Source organism: Haliaeetus albicilla, chromosome 5 (genome assembly GCF_947461875.1).
Source record: "Haliaeetus albicilla chromosome 5, bHalAlb1.1, whole genome shotgun sequence".
In the NCBI taxonomy this organism is placed as follows: Eukaryota; Metazoa; Chordata; class Aves; order Accipitriformes; family Accipitridae; genus Haliaeetus; species Haliaeetus albicilla.
In genome coordinates this window covers 49,048,474-49,065,330 of record NC_091487.1, presented here as the reverse complement: position 1 = coordinate 49,065,330, position 16,857 = coordinate 49,048,474, and positions in this window count along the sequence as shown.

Genomic DNA, 16,857 nt, shown 5'->3' with positions numbered 1-16,857 from the left:
CTAGTAGTGGTATCAGTTATGAAAGTAAGAGATAGGGAAAACATATTAATGACTTATTTCTGTTCCCAGTAAAGGCTTGCTTCTTGGATTAAGTTTTTAGTGCTATGTTCCCTCTAGTTTTAAAAGTTTCAGGTGATGGCTCTTAGAAGCGGAGAACCATTCTATATCAACTGCACTCACTCGTGTACTCGCACACTATTTTTTCTGTATATGACTCTTATAACAGCACACTTTCAGCTGTTTTCCTGCAGAAACGTAGATCATGACTGACACTTTCAAAAAAGATAAGTAAGGTTGTGAGCATGCCCCATATTTTGTGTTACACTCTAAAACTTCCAATTCTCAGAAGACTGTTCCTAAGCACTGTCTGAAAAGCAGATCTTTGAGAGATCTCACAGCTAATAGCCACATTTGAAAACATTGATCTCTGCTGTTAAAAATACCTTCTTTCTATTTAATATTCCAGACTCTACTCTTTATTCTTACAAAGGGAAATGAACAGGTACTAAATGTAATAGAAAGGTTCATTCAGAGTATACTCATGTAAAGAAAACGCAAAGGTCTTAAGACTGTCTCTCTCATTCCATTGGGGACATAATTAAACTACAGCAATTCAGTTAGTATCCTCTTTACTTAAACAAGAACTCATAAGCAGTTTAAATAGAAAATTTCATCTGAAGAAATAGTGCAAGATATCTATTAATCAGCCCCACCAAAAAATAGCCTAATTCTCATTCAAGCTCATCTGGGAGCGCAATGTATATTAATACCTGACTATAAAATCAACTGAAATTAGTAAAAATCAAATACAAAATTAGATTTTGGATTTCCTCTAGACTGTCGAATTAATCTGTTTAGACCATATACTTCTTTCTAACAATCGGAACTAATAGTGCAAAAGTTGCACAGGCTGTAATATAGATTTTAAGATTTTTTCTCCTTACCATGGAGCACATGACCAAGCCCAGTGGTATTAATTCTCTTTGGTTTTGAGAATCATATGCATGCTTTGCTTGATCAGACTCCGCTTCATCTTCTGTAATAAATAACTTCCAGCAGATGAAAAAAATATTGCAAAGCAATAGTTAGCTTCAGTTGTTTAACTTAAATATTTCACCTGCTTTATCACTGTAATTTTCACATCTAAATTTTCAATTGTCTTGTCAAACACAAGGTTGTGTTCATGGTTCCAACACTGCAAGGAAAAGTTTTACACTCACCTCCTCATGGTTATTATTCTAATGCAATTTAAAGGCATCTCATGAAAACATGATTCCTTATATTTAATGAAATAGAAAAGTCAGCAAATTAATGTTATCATTGATGTCTCATGAAAATGGTGAGAAATGTCTCAAGCTTTTTGCCTGGTTTCATAACCTGCAGACTTTAACAATTCCAAGGAGCAGACAGATTTTACCTGCTTAGCCATACGTCTACCCAAGCACAAGACTGAAGAGCACCCAACACGTACAGCTTTTTTTTAGACCATTCATCCAACATACTGCACAGAACAGTTGGTCTAGCACAAAGTAGAAGAATATCATAATTTTTGGTTACTGACTACTACAGATTACCACCCAGATTAAAGGGGGTAGGAGAAAAGCAACTGTACGTTCCCTTAACTTTCTCAAACTGGTAGTATGTATTTTAAACTGATTATTTAAGCTGAATTTTTCTGTTTCCAGAGAATTCCAGCCACAGTTAAGAAAAGGATGGATGGTAGAAGTGTAGTTATGGAAACTTATTGTGGGTTAAGGTTAGCACACACAGGAAAGGAAGAAGGAAGGATGAGAGCGGGGAGCAGTCATAGTGGCTACCTAACTTACTGCCAGCACAGAGGCATTTGGTGAGGGATCCGTCATGTGAGGAGAGACAAGAGTTATTTATTTCAGTTGGGTGACACCTAGGAACTATCCTTTTGTTTCCTAGATTGTGAATCCAAATTGCAATCTAGAGATACACAGTATGACGGAGGTTAAAAATTGAATGTAGAGAAAGACCAACCCATTATTTTCATTCTCAGTCATGATCATTATAAACTTTACTGCAAACAGGCCCCAAAGCTCAATCAACTCAATCTTTGTTATTTCAGGTTAGTCAACTTCTTTTCTACTGAAGTGAATCACATGAATACAAACCAGTTTTGCTTTCCCTGTTTGGCTTGCTCACCGGTCAACTAATAGTTCCCGTCCAGTGTTCCATGTTCTTTCATTTTTAAAGACAACTCAAATGAGAAACATGGCTTAGTTCTTGAGTGGCAGTAAAACTGAAGGTGAAAAGCCAAGATAATCAACTAAGTTCCAACAAACTATATATTCTGAAAGAAAGGCGTATGCTCTCCATGCAAGTGTTATTGCTGTTCACGTTTAACTATTGGAAATCCATGAAAAATTAGAGACAAGGTAAATGTTAGACTTGTGGTATTGAGATAGTTGAAATATGATCTAAGTGGGGGAAAAATGACTCACAAAATACAGTATTTATGGCACAAGAATTGAATGCTAAGTAATGAAGAGAAGAGAAAAAACAACCCTGTAAAAACAGCATCTAAAATCTGCTCAAGACTTTCATTTGCATGGGAAAAAAAAGCTGCTTACTTCCTATTAGCAGAGTCCCATGGAATACTCCAGGTACATTGCTGAAGTGCTGGCACACTGCAGTGACTCAGATAAATTACAGGGAACCAGCTTCCTCTGTTATGTGATAGAAACCTTTGCTGTACCAATAGATTTGTGTTTTTCCAAAGATGTGAAGTAACAGCCACACGAAACACAGTTAATAAGCGCTAATTATACATGCACTGGAAGGCAGTTTTGCTGGTGCTGTTCGCCAGGTACCTTTTCAGAGTTTGCATCGCTGTAGGATTCCACTGATGAACCACTGATCTGACCTTTTTTTGGCTGAATAACCTACCATATCCACTTATGCCCTCCCTCCCAACATTTGAGTATTTAAGAACACTACTGGGTGTTTTTTAACAGAGGCAAATGTTTTATAATTCTGTTTTATGACTTAATCACACCAAATATGTAAGCTATGTTACTGTTTGTACCATTGCAATATTTAAGCTGTAAAAGACAAGTTCTGTTCAAAACTTTATTGGAGTATATCTAGAATAAGGACACTGAAATTCTTGTTGCATTTTGGATAAAATGGACCCAGACAAGGTACCTTGATTTATTTTGCTATTATTGGAAGCAGTATTTGGCTCAGCATCTCTGGACAGCAGTAACTTTAAGCATGAGAGCAGTGTGTATGTCATTACCAATGGCTACAGTCTCAGTAGACAAATTAATATCTAGAAAGTTAAATGACTAGGAAAAAACAGTGCACAGATCAAAATGCTTCGTTTCCACTCTTTATTTCATTCTTACATCTTTCATCAGGGAAAAATAAGCCTACGGAGATTCAGGATGAACACTATCTTCATGGAAACCATCCATCATAAGTAAATCCCAGAGATGCAGTATGGTATAGGAGGCCAAAAATCTACATAATAACCTATTCAAAATGCTGTACATGTAATACAATCAATAGCCTATTACCTTTAGTCTTATCCACAAACCAAAGTAAAAAAATTAACAGATCACAATCTCCAAGCCAAGTCTGAAGCAAGCAAAACATGGTCTATGAGTTACACAGTACAATTAATGATCCAGAACTCTGTAAAGTTTTGGACTGCCTTGAAATCATCAGTACAATGAAATTAAAAAGTTTTGGGTTTAGTAGAATATATTCTTAAGAACTATGAGTGCTACACTGCTGAATTATGGTTTACGACAGATAACTTACCAACATTAGATTTATTGCTCAGCTATAAGTAGCAAGGATAAAATATTTATTATTTGCAAATACATAGTTCTTGCAATTGATGTAGCAAGCATGAATAACAGCAGTAATGGTACCTCACCAACATTTATTACATTTCATGTAACACTGGCCCTGAGGGTGGCTGGTTATCAGAATGAGATTTGGACAGAACTACTCCAAATTCCCTCATTCTCAGCCTTTTGCCAATTAAATGGCAAGCTCCAGTTGACGCTTGTTGTTTCAAAAATTACCACCCAAAGCACCAGCTGCCAAAGTGATGTTTATTTTTTGTATTTGTGGCACACACCTGCATGGGTGATTTAAAAAACCAAAAACCCAAAACCCAACAAACCCAAAACATTTACATTATGGTCTGAGGCAGCTGGGATTCTTATTACTGCGGTTATCATCAACTGAAGCACGGTCATTTCATTTTGTTACCCTTTATTCTTTCAGGACAGGCTTTCATGCCACATGTCAGATAAATACCATCAGAGACAGGATTCATTTTTTCTTTCCCTGAATGATATGGCTCATCGTCATATACCATCAAATGGTCCATGCACAAATATCAATCTCTCTCTCTTCTTTCATTTAGAAAGCATTGTTCACTCTGGAAACAGACAGGTCTCATTTATTGGCAGAAAGTGGGCAGTAATCATAACTGGAGAAAGGTCAAAGTAGTCCCTTGATGCTCCAAACAACATAGAGAACATAAGAAGACACCTGCAGGATTGGACTGCTGATGTTTGGTTGATCTTTTAGAATCAACAAAATAATATAAAGGAAATCAGGATGATTTTTGGCCAAAGCAGAAATAGCTGACTGTGTTTTAGACAACCAGCATAGCTAATTTATTTGTGTCCAATTAATTCATTTAATATTCAGCTACTATATGGGTGAACCCACATTTACCAGAACTAATGGAATACCATAAATAACTTAGCTGTCACGCTTATTTATAAAAACTAATGAGTGTACTCTGTCTCCAACTGCTATATACATTACCTATGAATACACTAATAAATATGTACCCTATTTGCTATGGATATTGAAACAATTTTATGCAAACACTGTGAAGTACTTACAAGCTTTAAGGGAAATTTAGTATATACAGTTGTAAGTATTTGCTCCAGAAACTTAGTTCCAGTAATTATATACCTTCAAACTGCGAACAGAAACACATGCTCTGACCTTCTAGTATAGGTCCAGCGAACACTGCTTAAATTTCAAATGCCAAAATGTTTGACTGATCTCCCTACAACCAAACTGCAGCACAAGAATTATCTATATGAATTACTTTTTCAACAAATTCTAAATGGAAGAAAGTCATGCTCTATTTCTTGAGAAATGCCAGGTAGGTACAAAGATCTGAATGTAAAAAATAAGCGTATTTGCTAATGATTGTTTCCTGAGATCAACATCTTCTACTGACAAATCTCTTGCAGCTTTTTTTGGAGGGGGTTCTAGCTGTCTACACATGACAGGACTCAAACCCCAGATTTTATACATACAGATATACTTATGTTGATATTCTTTGGGTTTTATATCTGACTATAAATTTAGACTGAGTGTGGATTTCTCCTAGAAGTATGTAACACAAGAAACTGTATTTGTTTAAGGTGGATTAGGTGTATGGAAACAGAGGGTATGGACTATAATACCAGCAAATTTGAGGAGGGTATGGGAATTTTATCTGATGTATTTTGTAGAGTTCCTAATAATTTCTTTCTGTCTGCTCTTAGTACTAATAATCTGCTCTTTTTTTTTATACTAGCAAAACAAATAAAAATGACTGCTACAACACTGCAAGACAGTGATGTTTTTTTACTGGTGCCATGACTGGTTATCTGGGAAAAAGTTGTGTCCCTTGCCTTGTGCTAATCTACCTCCCTGAAAAATGTGGAGATTGAAGCGTAGACACTGGCAGCAAACAGATTAAGGAAGAACGATCTTGTGATTTTGCTAGAGGTCAAATTGCTCAGCCCTGGTAAGCAGTGCAGTAGGAGATCCTAAGTAAAATGTAGGAGAAAGCTTTTGCTTCCCACATAGACTCTCTTGATCCTGAACAAATGCAACAATCTCGCTGGACTAGGCTGAGTCAACAAACCAATCCACGTTTCCTCATGGGATGCTGTGTTTGAAACAGCTCCATTGTGCCTTTCTTCTCACCTGGGAAAGTTCTCCTTGCTTTAAACTGCTTTAAAGGGCCTGCGCTATGGTACCTGGAAGGGGTAGAGACACGATCCTGCATATTTACTTCAACAATAAAGTGTTAAAGCAGCTTTACCTACATCCCAAATCCCAATCCAGACAACATTAGAGAGTCTGTGCTGTTGCCTGGCTTTGTAGAGTAATAAGTTTAGTCACTTTTCTTTGAATTTCCCATTTACAGCATGGAGTTAATAGCACCTATCCACTCCTTGAGAAGCTTTTCTTAAACTAAATTAACTGTTGGGAGACATCAAGCATTTTACAAGCCAGTGCACATGGAGAGATGCAAAGTATCACTGTAAATACTTCTACCTCTATAACAAAGTCCAGAATCTTGAGATGAGACATGTGGGTGCCCTACAGTTGTGTACTGTTTCACTTAATCTTTCCTTTTAGCAGCTGTGATACTGTAACCATGAAGCTCTAAGGTTTGTAGATAGAGACACAACATCAGCTAGTCTAAGAAAAAATACTACCTCTTCCTAAAGATGCTTTGTAGCTTATATAACTTCACTGCCTTTTAAAACAAATCTAAAAAAATGCCCTCTTATATTTCATGTATCTCCAAGAAAATATACCAGTGTTAGTTCAAGCTATTCAAATAGAAAAAAGTATCAGTCCATAATCTGGTCAGTATGCATTTTTATGACAAATGGAAAATTATTATTGGGCTGATATCAGATTCAGGTTGAGATAATGTTTAAAGGTTTACATCTTATGGAATATTCCTGACAGCTAGTAGACATCTTCAAAACAAGCTTTAGGAGATAAACCCCTGGTTGTGCTAGTGGTTTATGCCAGTACATATCAGATGATTAGCTTGGCTACGTCAGTGTAACTACAGTGTGATGACCTGACTGTAATTCAGCTGAAGTTCAGGGTCTGCTTTAATAACTAATAAGAATTATCAAATGTTGCCAAACTTGTTTTCTTTCCTTTTTTTTTTTTTTTTTGGCTGGGGGGGTGGTTTAAAAAAAAAAGAACCAACAAGATCAGTCTGTATTGGCTAGCCCAATTAGAATATGTAACAATAAAGCGTAATTTAGTTTCACTACATATGGAAATCAACAACGGAAGAAGTTATTAGAAATTACAAGGAGTTTAAGCTTGGATTACTTCTGTTACCTTTGAAAAACAGGCACATGCAAGATACAGCATAAAAGAGGTATTATGATATTTTCATGGAAAAAGCTGGTGTTATTTTTATGTTCCAAATAATACTGTATTTTTTTTCTTCTAAAATCCTCTTATGAGAAAATACGACCATTGTAAACATCACCAATCTAGATGTAATATATTAAAAAAACAAAAAAGGTTGGTGATGTTGTTTTGCTTTTTACCCTCTGGAACTAGCCCTGAATAGAAGCACAACACAGTCCAGCACGTTTTGCCACATTCTGCTTATTACAGCTAAATACTTCACAAATAAACCCTGCTTCCTATTGCAGCGAGTGGGAGGTTTCCCATTAGGTTTCATACAGAATTTCAGGTTGCTATTACTTGGCAGTTTGATAGGAATCCGTGTAACTGTTACTTTATCAAGTAAAATAAACCAATTGGGCTCCATGTTACTGTGTTGTACTGTTCCATGCATGAAAGGATGAACACGGGGTACAAAGTGCTCACAAAAATGTCACAATTTTCCAAAAGTTTCGTGCATTTTAATGTAGCTATTGTTTCACCTGCACATTTACATTAGGAGGTGCAGTGTTTGCTGCTTGTTCTTCATCACATATTCATCTGTTTAAAATGTTCTAGTCATACAGCCAGATAGGCAAATTAAGCAATCACATAGCAAATAGTTAAAGCGAACAGTTCCCAAATATCCCACAGGCTGACATTTGTTCATGCAAATTCCTGGAAGAATACTTATGAACAACACATATATTAGCAGAAACCTGAGTCAGATTATAAATCTGTGTTGACTAGTGAATACCACAAAAGCTCTATCACTGGTTTGTTAATTCTGATATTGCTTCTGTTCTCTACTGCAAAGATGAGTCACTTTTGCCTGAGTTGCTGAGAGCAATGGTTTTAATATTTAATTTTTCTTGCTAGAGAGAAAACATTGTTTAGCTGTGACCACCCTCAGCTGACCACATGGACATAATACTTCCACATATATGTGAAAATTACATTTAAAAAGGACAGCAATGAGCTTTGAAACAAATTCTGAATGTTGCATTATCTTATTTCTGAGATAAAACAAAAGTTAACTATCCTCAGTTAAAAAAAATATGAGGAAAGTGAGGCATAGAGGTTTAAGCAATTTATTCTTACGTCAGAGAAGGAAGAAATGCTCAAACTGCTATTCCAATGGCAAAATCATAAACAATCCCTTTTACTTCCAGGTCACTAAGCAACTTGCTTCCTATTAGTGCCACGCACATGCCTTTGCACACTAGGCAAGAGTTATCAGGTATACCTTATGCCTTTTCTTTCTTTCCTTCTCTTTCTTTATATACCTCATGCCTTTTCTTTCTTTCTTTCTTTCTTTCTTCTTTCTTTTCTTTCTTTCTTTCTTTTTTAAATATAGCTTTGGATACTCATAAGCCTGAAATTTTAATCATAGTCTTTACACTGACTCATGACTGAATAGCAGATCCCTTGGCCTGAAGTACACAGTGACACAATGCAGAACACAGACTCATGCATGTTGGAAGTATGTTTGTTTTCATGTTTTCCTTTTCCACTGACTATAGCTATTATATCTGGAGTGACTCCATTTTTTCATTGTTGCTTACCAGTATGTACTGCTACTGCACAATTACCTCAGGACAATCCTCTACACTAATAACAATCAAAGATGAAAGAAATTGAAAGGAGAAAATAAAACCCTCCTTGCTTTTCTTTATGTAAAATGCTTCTGTTATTTCTTTGTGTGATCAATCTATATGATCAACATGGGCTTGTGAACAGTATGCCCTAGATTTTCCAAAATATTCAAATAATATAAACAATACTACAAATATAAAGTAATAAAAAGTAGTTTTCAAATTCTTTATGTATAGTAGACACTGAGTTCTTTAAAAGGTTGACTCAATTTCAGACCATACTTTGATTACACATTAGAATAACACAAAGTCTTCATGACAAATAGATTAATAGCATGAAAATACAACTGTAAAAAACCAAACCATTTGTAAGTTGATAATGTGGTCATGACCTTACACTTTCAACAATGTTTATCAATGACTTTTAGCAAATCTAAAATACAGTGTTGGTGAAATTTGGAGGTAACTCACAGAACAGGCACAGATATTTATGCACAGAAATGTTTCAAGGTATCATGGGAATGATTAAAGAACTGGGAACCATGACTTTCCATAACAGACAGAGACCTAAATGTTTTTAATTTATCCCCCACAAAAAACCCTGGTTTGGTTATTTTAAAAATACTAACATGGGCAACATTTGGAAAAGTATGGAAGCTAATCAACAGCCTAGTAGACAAAAAGAATACATTTATAGCTGAAATGGGAAGCTACACAAAATGAGACTACAGTAGACTGGACAAGGTGCATATTATCTGGATTGCAGAAAATTGGCTACTGGAACACGCGAAACATTGTGGCGGTTGTTATATTATGGCTGCGGGGTTTAAAAACAAGTTTGGCCATTTTTTCTAACTATTACACAGTAACTTGAATGAGATTTAATTCAAGGAAGTTCTACAGCCTGTATCACACAACTCAGTGAACTGTGGTGCTATTTGGCTTTTTGTCTTGGGAATCTGTGTAATATCAGGATTCCATCTCTCTCTGCACAGGACTGGGCAACCAGCCATCAGAAAAGCCTCACCCTAGGCAGTTTGCCTAGTGCTTTGGCTGTGAGTTTTCTTTGCTCATGCTGGGCTGCTGCTTTTTTCTGCTCTCAATTTGTAACTCCCACAAATCTGTCTTGGAGTATGTCTGTGTGAAGACTGCTGCTTCTACCCAAGTGCTTTTATCAGTAATAAAGATGGCTATGCTGTTTGCATTGTTGCTATGCGCGAAGTTTTGTGATTCAGTCCATTAATGTGGAATCTATCTCACATTTCTTTCTCTGATTTTTTTTTTTTTTAAATCTTTTAGTATAGAACATAATTTCATTTTGAACTTTTCATGCTGCTTAATGGGCCTCTTCATGCCAGGCTAAAAAATGCAGGGAAAGGAATAAATCTTGCTTTGATTTGTCCTTTTGAGAAAATGGGTTCGCTCCTCATAAAAGAAAGGGACATCTCAAAGCCCAAGGATCTTAAAATCCCACAGAAGCCACATATTGGCAGCCTTCCCTCCAGGTAGCAGAGCTCCATGTGAAGCCATGCATACACACAGTCTCTCATTACTGGCTGAATATGACTCATCTCTTCACAGAAAAAGACAGGGGATTTTACTGTTTGGGAACAGAGTTAAAGATGTGAATATAAATAGCTGTTTATCCTGTAAAGAGTGCAGAATAGATACTGATTGCAATTACTTGGGTGTAAATCTGAAGTAACTTTATGGAAATTCAGATCAGGATATGCCCTCAAACTGAAAATGAAACTGGTAGTCGGTGAAATTATTTCATTGACAACGAGGCCCTGAAAATAGAGAGAGATTGTAATGGTATCAGATTTTTTTTTTGACAGAACCAACTTGAACTTGCTTTGGCTTTTTGAAATAGAGCATAATAATTACATTCATAGGAGCTGGCTGAGACTGGGCAGCCAATTCACAGGTGGAAGGAACATCTGACTAAATCCCTTTTAGCAGGGAAGCTGCCAGTGCATGCACCTGGCTTTTTGTTGGAGTCATTTCCATCTGCCAAAAGCATTGTTGCAAAATGATGGGGAAAAATAAACAAGGAATAAGGCATACTGGAATTTTAACTAAAACAGCGTCTTGCCTGAGTTTGGGAAAGGCTAGGAGTAGCACTGGAGGGCCTAATGCCTTCCCGCCTGCAAAACAGGGGAAAAGGAAGATTTTGGGCGACTTTATCTGTGTTTCTCATGTTTTTCTAGTATTTGTTATTTATTTTTCAGCACTCATGAGGACCATATTGTTGGACAAGAGCCCCATTCTTTAGGGAGTTTAAAAATGCAAACAGAATTCTGGCTTTTGTTCCAAGGAGATAATATACAGTGGTTTGTAAACATTTACAAATGATGTCAAGTTCTTGCTTGTAATATTTAAGAGCTGACAAGTTTCAGTTTACAGTCTGAGTTCACAAATGAGGCATGTCACTTCTGGATAAGTATGGTTTACCAGGAGTAAGGTAAGCTGGCCTTACTAACTGTTGTAATTAAATGTCCAGAATGTAACCTAAGTGCTCAGGAACTAAAGGTGGGAGTGTACAATGAGGACTGACCAAATGGAGAATACAAGAAAGACCTCAGCTCCTTCACACTATAAAGCTACAAAATTAGCTACAATCACTTCTTTTCTTGGTCTCCATTAATTTTTTTCTACTTAAAAATTACAATATTAGTAACAAAGTTTATAATCCAAACTAAGTGTAAAAAAGAACTGGGTCGTCTGTGCTTGATCCATATTGAATCTCTTAAAAGTCTCACAAAATCTTTACAGGCTTAGAATGGCCAACACAACTCATTGCCACCCCAGAAGGTTTCTATGCAGGGGACAGGCCAGGCAAATTCTTGGTCCCTGTCCTTTTGGGTCATTTTTCATGCTCCATGTATTTCTGACTCCTAAAATAGGCTGTTGACACCCAAAAGCAGCCACTGTGTCTAATTCCTTAGTCCCTTTGCCAAACTCATCACTGGCAAGAGGTGAATCCAGCTCTGAGCCTATAAGCTAAAGCAAAATACTATAACTTACACCAATTTGCTGACATGTCTCTCAGACCTCTCCAAATGCTGCCTTGCACATTTTATATTTCCTCCCATTCTGCCTTCTTATTTTGTATTGCACTTCTTTCCATGTGGATGGCAGTTATTTGTCACTAATAAGACTTCTCAGAGAAGGTTTTGTATCATTCTTCTTTCTGACTCTCTCCTCAAAGAGGAAAGAGGGAGCACTCCAGCTTCTTGCATTTGAAGGGGAAGCAGATATTTTGCATTTCTTTTACAGAAAAGGAAGAGAGAGCAGAAGGGGAGGAGGTCGAAGCTACTAAAAGCTACTGTATGTAGCAAACATTTGCTCTCTTTCCTTATCCTTCCTCTAAAAGGCATTGCAGGACTTGGTTGCTAACTTGAAAATCCCTTCCTTTTTGGAAAAAAAGTAGATTATATCCAGGTATATCCAGATATACAAGATCCTGATTTGAGCAGCACTGGGAACTGGAGAGCAAAAATTATCCTAAAAGTCATTAAAAAGAGCAATAAAGAAGATATTTCTAGGGACATCAGCTGTAGGTCCCTGCAGGAGGTAGTGTTAGTTGAAACTTACATGAATAAATTAATTTTATAGACAGTACATACCCTGACATTCTATCAAGCGTAAAGCAACTCCCTGGACAATTATATAGTAACTGGTTTTGAGTAGAAAGAGGCAATCGTGGTTTCATTATACTTCCGAACTTTGACCTGAGTAATTTACAAATGAACTCTCTACCAAAATACGTTCCTGAAAAAACTGGTCCTGATTCAGCTGCCTTTATTTCCTCTCTACAATACCAGTTTATTTAACGCATGCAGCGAGAAAGTACCTGAAAAACAATTTTCCTTGTTGCACAAAATAAAATGAAACTCAGGCATGTCACAGACTTGAAATGCTTCTTCATGGACTGTATAATGGATTGGCAGATACAAAGGTGGACGTTTTTTAACACTTGTATTTCTCTTCATGTTTCTTTGACCTATGGTTGTGTTCTGTGTATATAAAAGCAGAATGATGAAATGGATGAAGTTGTTGAATACAGTTTGGAATATTACTTACGAAATATATTTCAGTCAATTCTGACTGGTCAACTGTGTCTGAAGCTTTAGATTGTTATAGAAGTTGGTGTCCTGAACCATGCAAAGATATCATTCAAGTGCTGGACATTCTCTGTCCCTTTCACTGTTTTGCCATGGGAACCAACACTCTAACATCTTTTGTATTAAAGCGAGTAAGATCCTTCAATTTATGATCATATCTTCTCTCTGTGAGGAGACACACATTTTCCCTGTTTTCATTTTCCCCCCTCTTTGCTTCTCTTTAAAAAAGCAAATGGAAAAGAAAATAAACGATATGTTTTCATGCACAGATGACTTTTGTTTTGCAAGCGTTCATCTGTTCCAGCTGCTTATTCTTCACTCAGAGTCATAATCCTCTGTCTGCCACATCACAATTAGCAGTGGAGAAGTCTGGGATTCACATTCAGAGGATTATGACTTTCGGAGAGGAAAAGGCAGCAGGAGTGAATGAAGTATGCAACATAAATCCTGTCTTTATGCAAATATATTTAGCAATAAAAGCAAAGTTTCACACACATTAAAAAGGAAGAAAAATATATTTGCAGTATTCTTTAAGACATCAAGTGAATAGAAGAGTCCAGATCCCACTGAAAGTTAGACTCATAACTCTCTTTAGATTTTTGAAAAAGTACAGACAAAACATTTTTCAAGTTTTTAAAAAGTTCTATAACTTCTGACAAGACACAATGAACTTCAATAGGCAGTGTAACACAGAACCAGCCAGGCACAACTTCAGGTGGCAAGAAATATCCTGATGTTTATTGGCAAAACTGATCAGTCAGAGGAGATGAAATTCCTGCACCCAAACCCCATGATTATTCTTTACTTCAGTGATACTCAGTAATAAATGGAAGTGCCAAGGTAGAATGCTTTTTTTGCCAGCTGGATCAGTGACATAGACCTAAGCCTTGAGTAATGGCAGACCTAACCCACTTGCAGTTTTGATGACTTCACTTGGGAAACACATTTCAGCAGATATACTTGTGTGAAGAAAAAACCCTAAATCATCTGGTGGTAAATGTATTTAAGACAAAATTCTATTGATCTTGGGCAAAAGTTGATGAGTAAAAAAAAATGTTTTCCTCCAACTCATAAATATATTTGTCAGTGCAGGCCAAGGCTTTGGAATGGGAACAAATAATCTTTCTGGTTCTTCTAAGGCACTATTTTTGTTCTTGGAAGGAGTCTTCAAAATTTTCTGTAAACACTACCTTCTTACGTGAAGCCATGTTCCTGAGCTAAGAAAGAAGATAATTTCTCATCTTAAAAAACCCAATTTGTAATTCTGGTGGCACCCTTCCTCTCAGTGTCATGGTGAAGGAGAAGAGGATCAGAATTGTTTGGAGCAGTGCAGGGCAGGGCATACAGCTCACACAGAAGAGGATCTACCACTCCTTTACCCATCTCCTGTCCCCTCCACTAGGACCTTATGCCTCCTGCTCCTTAACTGGCAGCTGAAAATATTTCTCCATGTAACATTTAACTTTAAAGTGTATGGTTGCATCTTATTAGGCAGTTTCTGTTCCATACAACCAGATAAGTACATTACAGCACTTAACTGTAACCTCTCCTGCCTGTGAAAGAGAGTATTTGATCACAGTGATACTTGTAATCAAATCCAAAATCAAGAGCCACATCATCCCATGTTAGTCTTTTTCTATACTCAATATCTACTTATCTTTTTTTCAATGAGTTATTTTAAGTTAAATGCACATTTATAGATTAAAATATAGAAGTTAAGCTAAAGTTCCTTCCATCTCTGACCATCTGTATTCACTCTGGTGATATTGTTTCATTAACATTGGAAGAGTCAGACTCTGTCTACCTTTCCATAGTAGAGACTGACCCTGAAGATTATAGGAAGGAAAAGTTGCCCCATGTTTCTTCCTTTACAAAACATGTAAACATAAATTTACACCATTTAATATAACTACTGTGGCTGGATTCACATTATAAAGAAAAATAGCATCAGATAAATTATTTGAAGGGATTTCTTGCTCACTGTAATCTGCAGTGAACTTCTGTTCTTAATGGAAACTAGCATTTTACTCTAAAAATTTCTCTGTTTATCACTGCTGAAATCCAAGTGGATTCCCCTCTGAAACACTTCATGTTGATTTTACTTTTACTGCTACTCAAATGATTAGGAACTGCAGGAGTCAAATCACTAGTTCTTACAGAGTAAGATGGGTAACTGTTTAAAAATGTATAATTACTCTGAATAATTTCACACATACACAGACCTCTAGATCAGCAAAATGCGACCACACTGTCATTAACAACATAAAAATAAAATTTGAACTTTTAAAAAAGAGCTTATTTCTTTAAACAAATCAAGCTTTGTATATGTTGTTGTATTAAACAAAAATTCTCATGGTTTAATGCTGATTTTATTGAGAAAACTTGTTTAGCATATACTCAGAAATGGATGTTAACAACAAAGAAATAGATGAAGCAGATCAGTAAACCTTCATTCAATAAGCATTAAGAATGAGCTTCAGCCAATCACCAATTTTATTCCTTCACAACTCCGAGAGTTAAGTTAGTGAGGTACTGTGTTTTCTGCAACTTAGAAGGGCACCTGACTTAAATTAGCTATCTATTTAAATTTCCTCAGAGATTGAACCAGACATCCAAACAGCAGAATTACTTGTACTTACAGGTAGAAGGTGACATGTTTTAGATCCAAAAGGAGACTGCATTTCAAAACTATTTTACAGTCACATTTGAACTTCTAAATGACTGCTACACTCCAAATACCTTTTGGTTCACTTGCTTGAGCTGATATTGATATACAATGGGTATGGGTAACAATAAAGCTCTCATCAGACGGATATGAGAAATAACATATTTTGCGGTTTATTTTTTAGTGGAAGATATAATATGGATGCTTCAGAAAAGATATGTTTGTCATAACAATCAAAATAGTACCCAAAAAGGTCAACCCATACAAAGGAGTGGTCTCTTAAGGTCTCAATGGGGCAAGGAAACACTATTTCTTTTAAAACATGGATAAACTGAGAAAAATAAAGATGCTGTAAGTAATTAAAAGTGTCTAATCATACTACAAAACTAAATTTGGAATCAACACTCAAACTCCAACAGAAATTGTCCACCTTTAAATAGACATTTCTAGTGAATGAATGGTTGCGAACCAGTTTTCCCAGGATGAAATTCAAAAGGTGAGTCAAAAGAAAACAAAGAAATAGAAATAATGACAGAGGAACTGTACAAGTAACCTGCTGGAAATGGTAATTCCCTAAATCAAACCAAGGCTAACTAATTGCAATTGCAAGCCTGAAGTGATCTCCACAGCTGGTGGGTCAGTGAGTTTCAAACCATTCCAGTTGTTTGGTTGCTTATTACACCTGTAAGTGTATTAGATGAGTTGTTGCAGAAATGTGAAAAGCTGTGAAAATTCATCACTGTGTTTAGCTTTCCTGGGACAGACATCAAGACTATGAAGCTAATGCTGCAATTATAGTGAACACTTTCCTCATAATTGTATATAATTTTTCACAACCTAAACATGATTAGTAAATCATCAACACCTGGTGCTGTATGACCCAACTACTTATGACAAGGCTAGGCAAAATGACTAGTTTGCCTGAATGTATTCCTGCCCTTTCTATTGCTCTATGTTCTTGCTTCTTTTTAGTGAAAAGGACTATTTTCCTCATTTCTCAGCAGCCATTATCATCCGGGAAGGTTTATATGGGCTTTACAAAGAAGAAATGTATTTATTTTTATTTGCATCTCATATGCTTACAGAATAAGGTAGCCTGAAGGATGAAGAATCAAGAGTCTGTGTTCAAGTCCTAACTTTGTCCCATAAATGACAGTCTAGAGAGATTTCATTCTATCCATAGGCCTTGACAGGCTAGAGAGGTGGGCCCGTGTGAACCTCATGAAGTTCAACAAGGCCAAGTGCACGGTCCTGCACATGGGTTGGG